At 46.5% G+C, this 16,746-nt stretch overlaps 1 pseudogene across 3 annotated transcripts in view; it reads right to left on the reverse strand.

Moving 5' to 3' along the window:
• Window positions 1–9,094: 9,094 nt before the first annotated feature.
• LOC122546759 (perforin-1 pseudogene) overlaps window positions 9,095–16,746 on the reverse strand; it is a 55,974-nt pseudogene continuing 48,322 nt past the window's right edge. For all 3 annotated transcript variants that reach the window (XR_015754056.1, XR_015754057.1, XR_015754058.1), the window contains one exon: window positions 9,095–11,046. The product of XR_015754056.1 is annotated as a perforin-1 pseudogene, transcript variant X1 (transcript). The remainder of the gene's footprint in view (window positions 11,047–16,746) is intronic.

Raw genomic sequence — 16,746 nt, forward strand, 5'->3', positions numbered from 1 at the left:
TTTGTGTGCTGTAGGTCTCTATGTCTCATTGACTCTTCGTGATGATCAATGACCTTAGGTCACCACCGACCCTGATTGTGTTATCAAAAGCTTCCCTCAAAGTGTTATCTCTGAGTATTGTTGTGAAGGTGTAGAAGTCTACTGTACCTTGAGGAACGTTAAAAGCTGGCAGTACTACCTGACAGCACCAAGTGTTCTGAACAAGATGCAATATAACCGTTTGGTTCAGCAGCTAGAGTAGCTGGTTGCCTGGAGACAAAAACAAACTCGAATTAGGCCAATCAGTTTAAATTATACCCAAAACACCAAACTCCAATCAAACTTGAATTTAGTATATTGAAAACATTAAAAACCAATGACACAATCAGATGCAGAGGGAGAGGAGCAAATGGAATGTAAGGCCAATTTATCAGAATGCCACAATCCATTCTTGTTCAACCATCTTGCTAGCTATTGGTTCCCAATGTGTATTACTGTTCAATTTCAATGTCAACTTGTCCAAATTAATTTGTATCTAATTCTCGATGTTGCTGGTGTCCCTGGTACGTGTTTTTTTTTTTCAAAATCAGAGCTGATTGTTCTATGCAACTAACCCATTTCTACAGCTTTCTGATTCTCTACAAATTTTTGCCAGGATCATTGTCGTGGTAAAAACAAGGACTGCAGATGCTGGAAACAAGAGTCTAGATTAGAGTGGTGCTGGAAAAGCGCAGCAGGTCAGGCAGCATCCGAGGAGCAGGAGCAGGCTTTTGCCTGAGATGTCGATTTTCCTGCTTCTGGGATGCTGCCTGACCTGCTGTGCTTTTCAAGACCATTGCCATCTCCAAGTGCATGATCAGAACTGGGTGTGATCATTTGAATATAATAACCAATGCAAGAAGACACATGTAAAACTATCAATTGGTGCTGTGTTAAAATATTATTCTGTGTCCGACGGGATTTCTAATGTCCCTGTATGTTTTCCTTCCACACAGCTAACCGAGTGACGATTGTGATCATGTGCAAGGGAAATCGCAGTCTCTCTAAGAGCATCACCCACTACCTTGTCGCTTCGGCAGTAACTGACATACTGGTTACTCTTTTCGATCTGATATTGAGGCACATTTCAATTACTTTTACAGAGCACTTTCATTTCCTGGACTCCATTCCTCTGTGTAATATTCACACTGTCCTACTCTGTGCAGCAACTGACTGTTCAGTCTGGTTCGCTATCGCTTTCACCCTTGACCGATTTGTCGCCATCTATTGCCAGGAGCTGAAAAGTACATATTGCAAAGAGGAAACGGCCGCTGTGGTTCTGTGCACAGTAACTGTGCTGAGCAGCTCAAAGAACATGCTCTAGCATTTCATATTGACGGAGTGGTAAGTGCTGGTGAACCAACCCCAGTTTTGTCTGATTAGATTGCACGCTGAGCATTTTACCATTCTGGGTAGCAACCGAGTTCATCTACAGCACCCCAGGTGCCCCATTTCTCCTGATCCTGTTGTGCAATGCTTTGATGGTGAGAAACATCCCCATGATCAGCAGAGCCCGGAGGACACTCAGAAATTTGGGAGAGTCCCAGAGACTCAGAGATGGAGAGCCAAAGGAAATCCATCATATTACAAATGGCTATCTCGGCCAATTTAATGATGTTGTAAGGTTGTACACTATATGGATCCGCGTGTACTGCTTTGGTTACCAAATGCTGTATCTATACATTTTTTTTTTCTGATGGAATTAAGCTTCATACTGCAGCTTCTGAGTTGCTGTACTAACACTGGGGCTTATGCTGTGACTAAGGCGCGGTTCAGGGAGCAGCGTACCATTGTCCTGAGATATCCCGTAGGTCTCCTCCAGGAAACCCTCCGCACGTTAGCAGGACTGAAGCATAAGTGACAGCAGAATTCAATGATCCTCATCAGGCCATCCAGTTAGCTGAAATCCTCTCTACCAATGACGCAAAATCAGTACAGATGCTTCCTAGGTTGTTATGGACCAGACCAGATCCCCTGAAAATATTTTAAGATAGTAGCCTCCACCCTAACGTTTGCTTATTTTAAAGGCAGGTAAAGTGGGTGTTCCAGGAGTGTTGCAGCTGTAAGCAAAACAAAATTTATTTAAACACTACGGTCGAAACACGATAAAATGAAAGTGCAGGGCAGTCCAAAGGCCGGTTGGCACATTAGGGTGGGCGAGAGCCATATGGTAGGTAGGGGCAGACTGAGAGCCAGAATGTGGGTAGGCTGTCCTCAGCACTGTCACCCCGTGCAGATACCGGGACAGGCTGTCCTAGAAGTGGCCAGAAGGTGTGGAGTGCGATTAGGGAAGCCAGAATGTGAGTAGGCCGTCCTGACCACTGTCATCCTGGGTGGGGAGGACGTTGGGGAAGCAGGACGGGCTGTCGTAGAGGTGGCCGGCAGGTGTCTCAGGGCGGACTGAGAACCGGAAAGGGCATGGGGCAGACTGAGAGCTCGAAGAGGCGTAGGGGTGGGCTGCCTTAGGTTGGCTGGAATGTTGGAGGGCGGTCTGCATTTTATGCAATGTTTCTTTTTATGTAATTGGACGGTCTTGTATGTATTTGTTACTGCTTTGTGGTAATTGAAAGTACGATCTGAGATCTGTCCTCATTTCCTGAAAGCTGGTTGAACATGGGGTTTGGAGCCTGGCTTTGCTGCTTGTAAAAGGGCTGTTTCTCTGTATACAGCTGCTAGTGTTAATTGTTTTGTAAGCTGTGTATTGTTTAATAAAATGCAAAAGAAAATAACCGTTAAAAATAATTAAAATGTAAGTGCAATGTGGAATGTGTTGGAGAACTATCGGAAAACCTAACTAACCCAATGCACTAACTATTACTAATTAACTGCTCCAATACAGTAGCATGCCATGAACACATCCCTTGGCAAACAGGTAAATACAAACATAGAAGCTTTAAGGCAGCAGGGAACAGCATCCAATAAGAGATTTAAGAGAACGTCTTTCAGGAGTCAGGGCATTGAATATAGAATTTGGGAAGTTGGGAAAGTCTGCATTGTTTTTGGAAAGTGAACTCCGTGACTAAATCTCATCCGATTTAGGATGCATAGGAAGGGGAAGGAAACTGCAGGGAATTGGCACAATTCAAATGTGGAAAATTGTTCATGGGACTGCTACTGCATGTCCTTGATAAGTACGCACCTGTCAGGCAGGGAAGCAGTGTCGAGGGAGGGAACCATGGTTAAACCCGAAAACTTTCCGCAGATATGTCAGGATTAAGAGAATGACTGAAGTAAATGAGGCCCAGTCAGGGACAATAGTGAGAAGTTGTGCATCGAGTCCAAAGAGTTAGGAGAGGTGTTAACTGAATATCTTTTGTCAATTTTCACACTGGAAAAACACAGTGTTGTCAAGGACAATACTGAAATACATGCTACTGGACTTGGTGGGATTAAGATTCATAAACAGGAGATGTTAATAATTTGGAATGTATGAAAATAGCTAAGTCCCTTGGGCCGGATGTGATGTACCCGAGGATTCTCTTGGAAGCTAGGGAAGAGAATGTTTGTCGTCATTGTCTACATTAATAGTGCCAGAAGGCTTGAGGATATCAAATGTCGTCTCCTTGTTCTAGAAGGGCTGTAGAGATAAACCTGGCAATTACAGAACAGTGTGCCTGACATCAGTAGTGGGTAACGTTTGGGAAAGGATTATCAGAGATCGGATTTCTAATCATCTAGAAAGGGATATTTTAATTAGGGATACTCAACATAGGTTTGTGAAGGGTAGGTCACAAACCTTATTGAGTTCTTTGTGAAGGTGACCAAACAGGTGGATGAGGGTAAAGCAGTTGATATGGTGTACTTGGATTTCAGTAAAGCGTTTGATAGGGTTTCCCACAGTAGGCTATTGCAGAAAACACAGAGATATGGAATTGAGGGTGCTTTAAGTGGTTCGGATCAGAAATTGCCTAGCCGTAAGAAGACAGATGGTGGTGGTTGATGGGAAATTTTCATCCTGGAGTTCGGTTACAAGTGGTGTCCCGCAAGGATCTGTTTTGGCACCCCTGCTCTTTGTCATTTGTATAATGATCTGGATCAGGGTGTAGAAGGATAGGTTAGTAAATGTGTGGATGACACTAAGATCAGTGGAGTTGTGCATAGTGCAGAGGGATTTGGAAGTTGCAGAGGGTCATCCTTAAGCTGCAGAGCTGGGCTGAGGGGTATCAAATGGAGTTTAACGCAAAGAGGTGGGAGTTGATTCCCTTTGGAAGGAGTAACATGAATAAAATTTACTGGACGATTGGTTGGATACTTGATCACGTGGATGAACAGAAAGATCTCGATGCCATGTGCATAGTTCCCTGAAAGTTGCTAGCCAGGTTGGTAGGTTTGTTCAGAAGGCATCCGATTTGTTATTTTTTTATTAGCAGAGGGATTGAGTTTCGGCGCCAGGAGATCATATTACAGCTGCACAAAACTCTGGTGCAGCCGCACTTGGAGAATTATGTACAGTCCTGGTAGTTAGTAGCCAGAAGGGACTTATTCGGTTTTGTTAATAGTTTATTTCATTTGCTCACTGAGATAGACAAATGAGTTTCTACTTGCTGATTTTAAAGTCAGTGTGAGGGATTTATTTTACTCAACCACCAGCAGTTGCTGAAAAACAGGCTGCAAAACCCTTCACTCTCCTTTGACAGATTACAGAATGATATGTTCCTCTTTGACTGTTTCAGTTCATGCTCTCAGAGGGGTGTCAACCTCAGTTTTGATGAAAATGTCGCCGGGCCCCTCCCAGTTCACTCGCAAGCTACACAATACCATTCGGACAAAAACTCATTCCCGTTCAGTCCCGCTCCACATAAGGGCTCAAAACCCTTCCAATCCATTCCCACTCAACACAAACCAAATGATCCGAAACCCCTTCCCATTCACTCTTATTCTACATAATGCAAATATCCGAAACCCCTTATTAATCACTCCCATTCCACATAATCGAAATGATCCGAAGCCCCTTCTCATTCACTCCCATTCTATATAATCCAAATGATCCGAGACCTATCCCCATTCATTCCCATTCTGCACATTTCTAATGGACCCAAACCCCTTCCCGCTCACTCCCACTCTATGCCAACGCAATGGACAGAAATCACATCCCATTCACACCAATTCCATCGGACTAAAACCCATTTCCGTTCAATCCCATTTAATGCAATCCCCATGGACCCAAGTCACTTCCCATTCACTCCCATTCTGCACAATCCCAATGCAACCAATCCCCTTTCCTGTTCACTCCAAACTCCACGTAATCTGAATGAACACAAACCCCTTTTCAATTCAGTCTCTACCTCCAAAGTCCCAATAGACTCAAAGCCCTTCCCGTTCACTTCCACTCCACACAATCCAAGTGGAAACAAACCACATCAAGTTCCATGCCATTTGGAATAATCTCAATGGACTAATCCACTTCACGCAATTCCATTGGAGTTGGGCAACTATCCATTCACCACAAAGCTACACAATCCCTCCCGATTCTCTGCCACTCCACACAGTCTCATTGGGCTATATCCCATTCCCATTCACTCCCACTCTATACAATCTCATCTGGCGATAACCCTCTCTCATTCACTCCCACTCGACACAATCCTATTGGACTAAAAACCAATTTCCATTCATTCACAATTGATGTAATCCCATTGGGCCAAAACTCATTCCTTTTCACTCCCACTCTACAAAGTACTGATGGGCACACCACCCCTTCCCATTCACTCCCATTCTGCACAGTCCCAAATAAATCAACTCTATTCTCATTGATCCTCACTCAATTCAATCCCAATGGACACAAAAACTTTCCCATTCACACTCACGCTTCACAATCCAATCAAGCTAAAACCTATTCCCATTCACTCTCATTCTGTACAATCCCAAAGGAACTGAACCCATTTCCATTCATTCCCTCACTCTTCTTTTCAAAAGGAACCAACCCCCCTCCCCCCCAGTTCAGTCAAACTCTGCACAATCCCAATGGACATAACCCCTCCCTATTCATTCCTACTCTACATAATCCAAATGGATCTCAAACCCGTTGCCAATCACTCTGACTCTAAACAATCCCAACAGAACCAAATCCCACTCTACACAGTCTCAACGGGCACTAACACATCCCACGTTACACAATTCCATGAACCAAAACCCATTGTTATTCAATCCCACTCAATAATTCCTATCGAGTCAAATCCCATTCCCATTTACTCCCACCTTGCGCAATCTCTGCGGACCCAAAACACACACCATTCGATCCCATTCGACACAACCGCAATAGACTCAAACTCCTCCCTATTCCATCTGACCCCACACGATCTGAAGGGACCCCAAAGCACTTCCAATTCATTCCCAGTCCACAGCACCACAAAAATCCCAAATCCCTTACCATTCTTTACAAACGCTGCCCAACCTGAATGAACCCAAACGCCGCCTATTCACTACCACTATGAACAATCCCATCGACACAAACCCTTCCCATTGACTCCCACTCTATCCAATCCCAATAGTCCAAAACTCCTTGCTGATCACTCATAATCTGCGCAATCCCACCAAACAAATGAATGCTGTTCTGTCCCACGCTCCACGATCCCAAAGAACTCAAATCCCTTTCTATTCATTCCCACTATCAGTCCGAATGAACTCAAATCCCTCCCAATTTAAACCCATTCCACGCAATCCCACTGGAACCAAATGCCTTCTGGTTCCCTCCCACTATACCCAATCTTAAGGGATGCAAGCCCATTCCCTTTAACTATCATTCCACCCAATCTCACAACTCCTTGCTATTCACTTCCACTCTCCAGGTTCCCATCGACCAAAGCACTTTGCCGTTCAGTCCCACTTTCCGTAATCCCGAAAGTCTCAACACCCTCCCAATTCATTCCCGTTCTGCATTATCAGAATGAAATCATACACCTTCTTGGTCCCTCCTACTGTGCACTATGTAAACGGATCCAAACCCATTCCCTTTAACTGCTACTCTGTATAATCACAATGGACACAACGCTCTTCCCATTCAGTCCCAGTCTACCCAATCCCAATGGACACACAGCCCCTTGAATAAGTCCCATTTTACATAGTCCCATCAAAACAAAGCACTTTCCCGTTCAGTCCCACTCCACATAATCCAAAACGAATAGATGCCCCTCCAATTCATTCCCACAATTCGAATGAACCCTTCCATTCACACCCATTCCACACAATCCCATGGGACCAACCCACTTCCCGTTCCCTTCCACTCTGAACAACCTCAGTGGTTCCAACCCCATTACCTTTAACTTCCACCCTGTACAATCACATTGGACACAATTCCCTTCCCATTCATTCCCACTCTACCCAATCCCAATGCACTCAAAACCCCTTGCAAGTCACAACCACTCGACACAATCCCATCGAAAGGGTTCAAAACATCTCCAAATCCCTTCCAACTGTACACAATCTGAACGAACCCAAACCCCTTTCCAATGCAATTGTAATATCTACAATCCCAAGGGAACCAAAGGCATTCCTGTTCACACCCATTCTACATAATGCTGATGGAGCCAAACCCTTTCCGTCTCATTTCCATTCTGCACAATCTGATACACCCAATCCACTTCCTGTTCACTCCCACATTACAAAAACACAATCGATCCAAACCCCTTCCAATTCACTCAAAATCTGCACAATCCCAATGTACCCTGTTCAATCCCTCTTGACAGTATCCCAAAGTGCTCAAATCCCTGCCAAGCCATTCCAGTTCGACACAATCCGAAACATTCTCTCCCATGCTGTACAATTGGTGGCACAGTGGTTAGCACTGCTGCCTCACAGCGCCTGAGACCCGGGTTCAATTCCCGCCTCAGGCGACTGACTGTATGTAGTTTGCACGTTCTCCCCGTGTCTGCGTGGGTTTCCTCCGGGTGCTCCGGTTTCCTCCCACAGTCCAAAGATGTGCAGGTCAGGTGAATTGGCCATGCTAAATTGCCCGTGGTGTTAGGTAATGGGGAAATGTAGGGGTGTGGGTGGGTTGCGCTTCGGCGGGTCGGTGTGGACTTGTTGGGCCGAAGGGTCTGTTTCCACACTGTAATGTAAATCTAATCTAATCTAATCTAATCCCAATGCAGCCAATTCCCCTTCCCATTCACTCTCAGTTGACACAATCGCAAAGGACCCAAAACCCTTCCCACTCACATCCAATTCCGACCGTGGCACCGGACACAATCCCCTTCCCGTTCACTCCCACACTTCATAGCACCAATAGGTCCAAGCAACTTCCAGTTGTGAGGATGGATCGCTGGACCCAAAATACGAGCTCTGATTACTCTTTGCAGATCCTGGTCCACCTGCTGAGCTTTTCCAACACCTTCTGCTTTTATTCCCGTCCTGTTCTCACTCACCCCGCACAATCCCACATGGACCCAAACCCCTTCCTGCTCATTCTAATTCTACCTCATCTCGATTGCCCCAAACCCCTTCCTGTGCATTCTTGTTCTACACGCTCACGCAGGATACCATCCCCTTCCTCTTTGCTGTCATCCTCCACAGTCACAATGCGCTCAAACCCCGTCCCTTTCACACCTATACTAACTAATCCCAACGGATTCGAAACCATTCCAGTACACTCCCACTCCACTCAACCCTCACGGTTTGAAACCGCTTCGCTTTCAAACCCAGTCCTCCAATTCCAAATGGACCCAACTCCCTTCACGTGCACCCCCAAACTGCACAAACTCAAGGGAGCAAACCAGCCCCCAGCTCGCTCCTGCAATCTACTGGAACACCTCCCTTTCACTCCCACTCGATACAATCCCTGTGGGGGCATGCCCCTGCCCATTTCCGCCAAATGTATCTTTTTCGTGGATATTGTTATGTCCCTGGAGAAGTTAAGCTAATCCTTGACCAACTGTTGCACCAATGTACTACAACTTTCTTTGTTCTGTGCTCAAACTTCCTTGTTATAACCAATGTCTTACAGTTGCCTATACGTTTAAGTGTAATTGCACCAGGGCACTTTATATTCCTTTACCCACCATGCCCGTAATGTACAGCCCCACCGCACTCCACAGGTTCGCTGACCGAGTGTGCCCATGCAGACAGATCACATGGAACAGGCTAAATGCACAGTTAGATTTATTGAGAAAGTGTAAGATTATAAAGATGCACCTTCTTGTGCACTGAGCTGCTTGCACGGTCAGAAAAAACCTTCAAAGCATTTCGATGTAATGGCATAGACGGCGCTTACAATGCTGCAATGGGGATAGCGAGGATACAGTCCGGGAAGGACACTGTCGGAGGTAAAGGTCAGGGGAAGTAGACCATGGATAATGGTACTTTGGAGCAGGTGTTGGGGGAGTGTGGGTTGAGAAGGAGGGTGCAGTTGGTTGCACCCAGGGCAGTGGTGAAGGGCACACTGCCAGGGCTGGGCATGTAATCGTGGCAGGTGGCACCATCCAGGTGGGGGCCGCAGGTGAAGGTGTAGTTGTAGGTCACCTTGCCGTAGTTGAGGTAGCAGACCTTGCCATGGGTGCCGGAGATCAGTCTGACCTGGCACTTGCCCAGGAGGTCATCACTTTTGATGACGTCCTGGTCCCAGACCTCAAGGGTCAGCCTGTGCCCGCTCTCGGCCTTGACCTCGCCCAGGTCCAGCTTGGTGTCCCATGTGGGGTTGTTGTTGCCTGAGATCACCGAGGTCCTGGCCTGTGCCTGGCCGTACTTGACCATCACGTAGCCGTCGGTGCCCGAGAAGATATCACCCCAGAGGTCCTGGCCCTCCTCGACGGTGACCACCAGGCGGCCGAGCCCCTTCCCCTTGGAGCAGCAGTTCCGGTCCACAAGGCTGTCCGCGCGGCACAGGCAGGAGCAGGGTTGGCGCGGGTCGGGGTAGGACCCGTGAGGGCACCGAGGGCCCGCCCCGCATTTCTGGCTGAGGGCGTTGCCCGTGATGTAGTCGCTGATGTAGCGCCGCAGGGTCTTCCTCCTGGGGTCGGCGGAGGGCAGCAGGTGGTGGAGTGGCGCCAGGGCATAGCGCACAAGGCCCGGGCGGGTGAGCAGGCTCACCGTCCAGCGGCCGAAGGCCGAACCGTCCCCGGAGAACAAGAGGTTGACCTCCTGGTGAGCCCGGCCCCCCGTCACCCACGTCTCCCGGTCGCTGAAGGCCTGGTGGAAGCTATCGTGGTGCTTCATGGAGCGCGCCTTCTCCTGGCATCGCTTGTAGCCCACCGAGGATTTGGCGATCAGGCCCACCGTGACACCAGCCTCCACCGACAGGCAGTCCTTCACCTCCTCGGGGGTGTAGCCCTCAGACACCACCTCACACGTCCGAATAGCCGTCACGTCCTTGTATCGCCCGCCCAGCTCCACCGCCGTGAGGTAGTGGGTACCGTAGGTGGCCACCAGCTTCTGGTAAGGGGACTTGTCATGACCGATCGTGCTGGCTGGGAGCCTGGAGAGAGCGCGTAGGAAATCGGGAGACAGAAGGGGCTTTTCCTTCACCCGATACTGGTAATGGAGACATTGGAACTGGTGACTGGCGAAACTGTAGAGATCGCCCTTGGAGCGGGTGGTGCCAAACTCCACCATCTTGGAATGGGATCCAGCCAGCACCACATTGACACCGACTTCGGGCTTTTGCACAGAGAGGTCAGCGTGCCAGTTGTTGGTGATGGAGGAGCTGGCGGACTCTGCCAGCTTTGCGGCCGATCGGTAAAGCCGGCTGGAGACTGAGCGCCGGCAGGAGCTCAGGGTGTGCCAGTCCACCAGCGAGATGGGCAGCCGTTGGCGCACGCCATTGAGCAGCTCATTATCGCAGAGAGTGCAGCTCCTGTTGGCCGTGCGCCAGGTGTTCACGTCGATGACGAAGGCTCCCTTGGGCTGCAGGGTCACCACGTCATAGCCCTGCCCTGCCAGCCGCGCCCCCGGCACAAAACCGGCATTGCAGCACTCCTCGGTGGTGCTCGTGGTGCAGGCACTCAGGGCACCCCGGAAGAGCAGGCAGAGAAAGAGAAGAGTGCCCAGTTGTGAATTCCAATCTGGCATTTTGCTCCACTGGTGGGTCCAACAGCGAATCTGCAAGAGTAACAGTGAACATCTTAATTTGACAGATTTATGAGCAGCATCATTCCTTCAGTGGTTGGTGAAGATCTGTTTCTTAACGTGACACATTTGTGAGCCAATATTAAGTGTTGTCATATGCTGTAGTATGTACATTTTGAAAATCTGTTTTCTTAATTTGACATATTTATGAGGCTACTGAGACGGGTGCGATATTTTGTATAGGTGTCGAAGTTCTGCTTGCTTTACTTGGCATATTTATGAGCTGGTAAGAGCTTTTTCCTAATAAGAGTATGATGAAGGCCTGAATGCTACATCTGACAGATTGATGACCTGTTAAGTGCATTATTCTGTCTTTAATGGAGTTTGAGCATAGATGCGCGTTAAACCTGATGGACGTGTGAGCTGTGAGTAATTCTATGCTTCTTAAATGGAATTTGATGTTCATTTCGCTGAATTTGACAGTCGCATGAGCTGTTAAAAGCATTATGACTAAAATAAGCACTACCGCACTTAGGCGGGAGTGTGGGGGTTAAAAGAAAAAAAAAGGAGGGGTCTCACAAAAAAAATAAATAAACAAAAAAGAAAAGAAAAAAAAAAGAGAAAAAAGAAAAGAGCAAAAAAAAAAGAAACAGGAGATTTGGCGACTTGGGTAAGAAAAAAAAAAAGCATTATGACATTTTAAGTGTATAAGTCTTTTTTTGCTAAATCTGACACGTGGGTAAATCTGACACAGCCAGATTGTCAACTTAAAAGCATGTTGATGGACTGTCCACTTCATTTAACATATTTCAGAGTTGTTAAGTGGGGGATGGAATCTTATATGGTGTTGAAATCCTGACTGCTTAATTTGACAGATATTGAGATTTCAAGATCTGTGTGCTATCTTTAGCGAGCAGTAAATTTCTATTTGTGGCATTGGACAGATTCACGAGCTATTAGATTCAGTCTACTATCGCAAGTGAGTTTTGAGTTTCTGTTTGCTGAGCTTGACAGATTTATGAACTGATTAAATCCCTACAGTGTGGAAACAGGCCCTTCGGCCAAACCAGTCCATACCGACCCTCCGAAGAGTAACCCACCCAGACACATTTCCCTCTGACTAGTGCACCTAACGCTACGGGCAATTTAGCGCGGCCAATTCACCTGACCCGTGCGTCTTCGGAGCACTCTGAGGAAACCCACACAGACACAGGGAGAATGTGCAAGTTCCACACAAACAGTCACCCAAGACTGGAATCAAACCTGGGACCCTGGTGCTGTGAGGCATGAGTGCTAACCACTGAGCCATCACGCCTCAGTACCACCAACCGCAACACTGGCTGGCCAGCAGTTTTTGACCATCTCTTGAGTGGATGTTCAATGTCTGTTTGCCCAGTTTGACAGATTTATGAGCTGCTAAGAGCAGGGTGGTGTTTAAGTGGGTAAAGAAGCTATATTTGCTTAATATATTTCGGAGCTCTTAAGGTATCTTTGGTTGGTGCAGCACAGTGGTTAGCACTGCTGCCTCACAGTGCCAGAGACCTGGATTCAATTCCCGCCTCAGGCAACTGTCTGTGTGGAGTTTGCACATTCTCCCCCCCCCGTGTCTGTGTGGGTTTCCCCTGGGTGCTCCAGCTGCCTCCCACAAGTCAAAAAAAAATGTGTAGGTTAGGTGAATTGGCCATGTTAAATTGCCTGTCGATGTAGGGGAATGGATCTGGGCGGATTGCTCTTCGGAGGGTCGGTGCGGACTTGTTGGGCCGAAGGGTCTGTTTCCACACTGTAAGTAACCTAATCTGTTTTAATATGACACATTACTCAGCTGTTAAGGGCGTTATCTTATCCTAAGTGAGTGTTGATGATATTTGTGCTAACCATGACAGATTTATGAACTTTTAAGGGGAGTATAGTTCCTAAGGTATTGGTACACGCTGAAAAGGCCGGGGCTATTTTCCCTGGAACATCTGAGGGGTGACCTTATAGAGGTTTATAAAATCGTGACGGTCGTGAATAGGGTAAATAGACAAAGGTTTAAGGTGAGTGTGGAAAAACACTTAAGAAGGATCTAAGGCACAACTTTTTCACACAGTGGGTGCACGTGTGCAATGAGGAAGTGGTGGAGGCGGGTGTAATTACAACATTTAAAAGGCATCTGGATGGTTATATGAATAGGAAAGGTTTTGGAGGGATATTGGTCAAATGCTGGTCAATGGGACTAGATTCATTAGGATATCTGCTAGGCATGGCCGTGTAGACAGAAGAGTTCTGTTTCTGGTGTTGGCACATCTCTATGTTAAGAGGATTGTCCCACCTTGGTGTCGAAGAGCTCTTTAGAACATATGGAAGGTTTATGAGCTATTAAGACCAAAAATGCTATCGCAAGTTTGTGTTGAAGATCTGTTTGATTAATTTTGCATATTTATGAGCTATTAAGAGCAGAATGTTAGACTAAGTTAATGTTGGAGATCTGTTTGCCTGGTTTGAGGTTTATGACCTGTTAAGAGCTTTGCGGTATTGTAAGTGTGAGTGGAAGATCAGTTTGATGTGACAGTTTTATAAGCTGTGAAGGGCACACCATTAACTGTTGAAGGTGTGTACACTCAATTGGACATTTGACAAAAGCTGTTAAGAGTCATAGGCCATCTCTTAAATTGACAGATTTACGAGATCTGAAGAGTTGTCTGCTGTCTTTAGTGGGAACTGAATTTCAGGTTTTGGAATTTGATAGATTTATGAGCTTTTCAATTCAGTATCCTCTGCTGATCCTTACAGTGTGAAAACAGACCCTTCAGCCCACCAAGCCGACACTGAGCCTCCACAGAGTACCCCATTTTAATGCATTTCCTATCACTGCATATTTCATATTGACTAATGCACCTAATCTACACGCCCCTAAACGCTACGGACAATTTAGCATGGCCAGTTCACCGAACCTGCACATCCTCGGACTGTGGGAGGAAACCGGAGCACCCAGAGGGGACCCACGCAGACACGGGGAGAATGTGCAAAATGCACACGATCACCCGAAGCTGGAATCGAACCCAGGTCCCGGGGACTGTGAGGCAGCAGTGCTAGCCACTGATCCACCGTGCCACACACGGGTGTGGCTAAACCTGGCGGATGATACACATTGTTCAGAGCAATGGGCTCTCTTCAGTGGATGTTGGGCATCTGCTTCATGGGTTTGACAGATTTATGAGCTGTTGCGAACAGAGCAATTCTTTAGCTGGGTGTCAAAGATCTCCTCGTTCCATGTGGATCATCTAAAGTGAGAACATTCCGGGCTAAAAGTGAGGAGAATGAAAGATTGCTCAGGAGGAGCTGTCGAGATTAAAACTATTGACAGCACATGCCCTGAAAGAATTTTCAGAGAGACAAAGGCAAGATCGAGACTGAGGTTAAACGTTGGTCACTTTCCTGCATTTTGGCTGTCACACGGGGAAAGATAATTGGGGAAAAGGTTCCAGTCCCAACATAATTCACTCTTGGGAATCCCTTCTTCCAGATATACTGGTTTCCAGTACGCAACTCACTTCTCTTATTCTATATGTAGGATACCTTGATGTGTGTTATTCGAGATACAACCCATCTGGGACCTCTCAATGAATTTACAGCCTGAAAACCACTCTGGGGTATCAGTTATCCTATGTATAAACCACCCTGAACACTTTGATGAGATTCCACTCTGTAATTCATTCCCTGGTATCTGTCATTCTACTTGGAGACCACCCGGAACACCTCGATTGGATTCCAGTTTGCAACTCACTCCTGGATATCTGTTATTATATACATAAACTACCCTAAACCCCTCAACTACATTTCTGTCTATCACACATTCCCGGGTATCTTCTATTCTGTATATCAAAAAGCCTGAACCCCTCGATTAGATTCCAGTCATTAACTCACTCCCATGTATCTGTTATTCTGTATATAGACCACCCTGAACCCCTCAATCAGATTCCAATCTGTAACTCCCTCATGTATATCTGTTATTCGGTATATACATCACCCCGAACCCCTCGATTAGATTCCAATCTGTAACTCCCTCATGTGTATCTGTTATTCGGTATATACATCACCCCGAACCCCTCGATTAGATTCCAGTCTGTAACGCCCTCCCAGGTGACTGTTATTCTGTATATAAACCGCCCCGAAACCCTCGATTAGATTCCAGTCCGTAACTCCCTCCCGGGGATCTGTTATTCTGTATATAAACCACCCTGAACCCCTCGATTAGATTCCAGTCTGTAACTCACTCCCAGGTAAATGTTATTGTTTATATAAACCACCCCGAACCCCTCGATTAGATTCCAGTCTGTAACTCCCTACCAGGTATATGTTATTCTAAATATACACCAACCCGAACCCCTCGATTAGATTCCAGTCTGTAACTCCCTACCAGGTATATGTTATTCTAAATATACACCAACCCGAACCCCTCGATTAGATTCCAGTCTGTAACTCACTCCCAGGTAAATGTTATTGTTTATATAAACCACCCCGAACCCCTCGATTAGATTCCAGTCTGTAACTCACTCCCAGGTAAATGTTATTGTTTATATAAACCACTCCGAACCCCTCGATAAGATTCCAGTCTGTAGCTCCCTCCCGGGTAACTGCTATTCTGTATATCAACCGCCCCATGCCCCTCGATTAGATTCCAGACTGTAACTCCCTCCCAAGTATCTGGTATTCTGTATGTAAACCACCCCGAAACCCTCGATTAGATTCCAGTCTGTAACTCCCTCCCAGGTATCTGTTATTCTGTATGTAAACCACCCCGAATCCCTCGATTCGATTCCAGTCTGTAACTCCCTACCAGGTATATGTTATTCTAAATATACACCAACCCGAACCCCTCGATTAGATACCAGTCTGTAATTCCCTCCCGGGTATCTGTTATTCTATATATAAATTGCCCCGAATTCCTCGATTAGATTCCAGTCTGTAACTCCCTCCGGTGTATCTGTTATTCTGTAGATAAACAACCATGAACCCCTCGATTAGATCTCAATCTGTAACTCACTCCTGGGTATCTGTTATTCTGTACATGAACCTCCCAGAAACCCTCGATTACATTCCAGTCTGTAACTCACTCCCGGGTATCTGTTATTCTGTATATAAACTACACAGAACCCTTCAATTAGATTCCAGTCTGTAACTCCCTCCCGGATATCTGTTATTCTGTATATAAACCACCCTGAAACCCACGATTAGATTTGAGTCTGTAATGACCTCTTGTGTATCTGTTATTCTGTATATAAACCACCCCGGACCCCTCGATTAGATTCCAGCCTGTAACTCCCTCCCGGGTATCTGTTATTCTGTATATAAACCACCCCGAACCCCTCGATTAGATTCCAGTCTGTAACTCCCTCCCGGGTATCTGTTATTCTGTATATAAACCACCCCGAACCCCTCGATTAGATTCCAGTCTGTAACTCCCTCCCGGGTATCAGTTATTCTGGAGATAAACCACCCGGAACCCCTCGGTTAGATTCCAGTCTGTAACTCCCTCCCGGGTATCTGTTATTCTGTATATAAATCACCCCTAACTCCTCGATTAGATTCCAGTCTGTAACTCCCTCCCAAGTATCCGTTATTCTGTATATAAACCACCCTGAACCCCTAGATTAGATTCCAGTCGATAACTCCCTCCCAGGTATCTGTTATTGTAAATATACACCACCCCGAACCCCTCGATTAGATTCCAATCTGTAACTCCCTCATGTG

This window comes from Chiloscyllium plagiosum, unplaced genomic scaffold, assembly GCF_037043375.1.
Source record: "Chiloscyllium plagiosum isolate Xiang-an unplaced genomic scaffold, Cpla_swu_hap1 HiC_scaffold_41, whole genome shotgun sequence".
NCBI lineage: Eukaryota > Metazoa > Chordata > Chondrichthyes > Orectolobiformes > Hemiscylliidae > Chiloscyllium > Chiloscyllium plagiosum.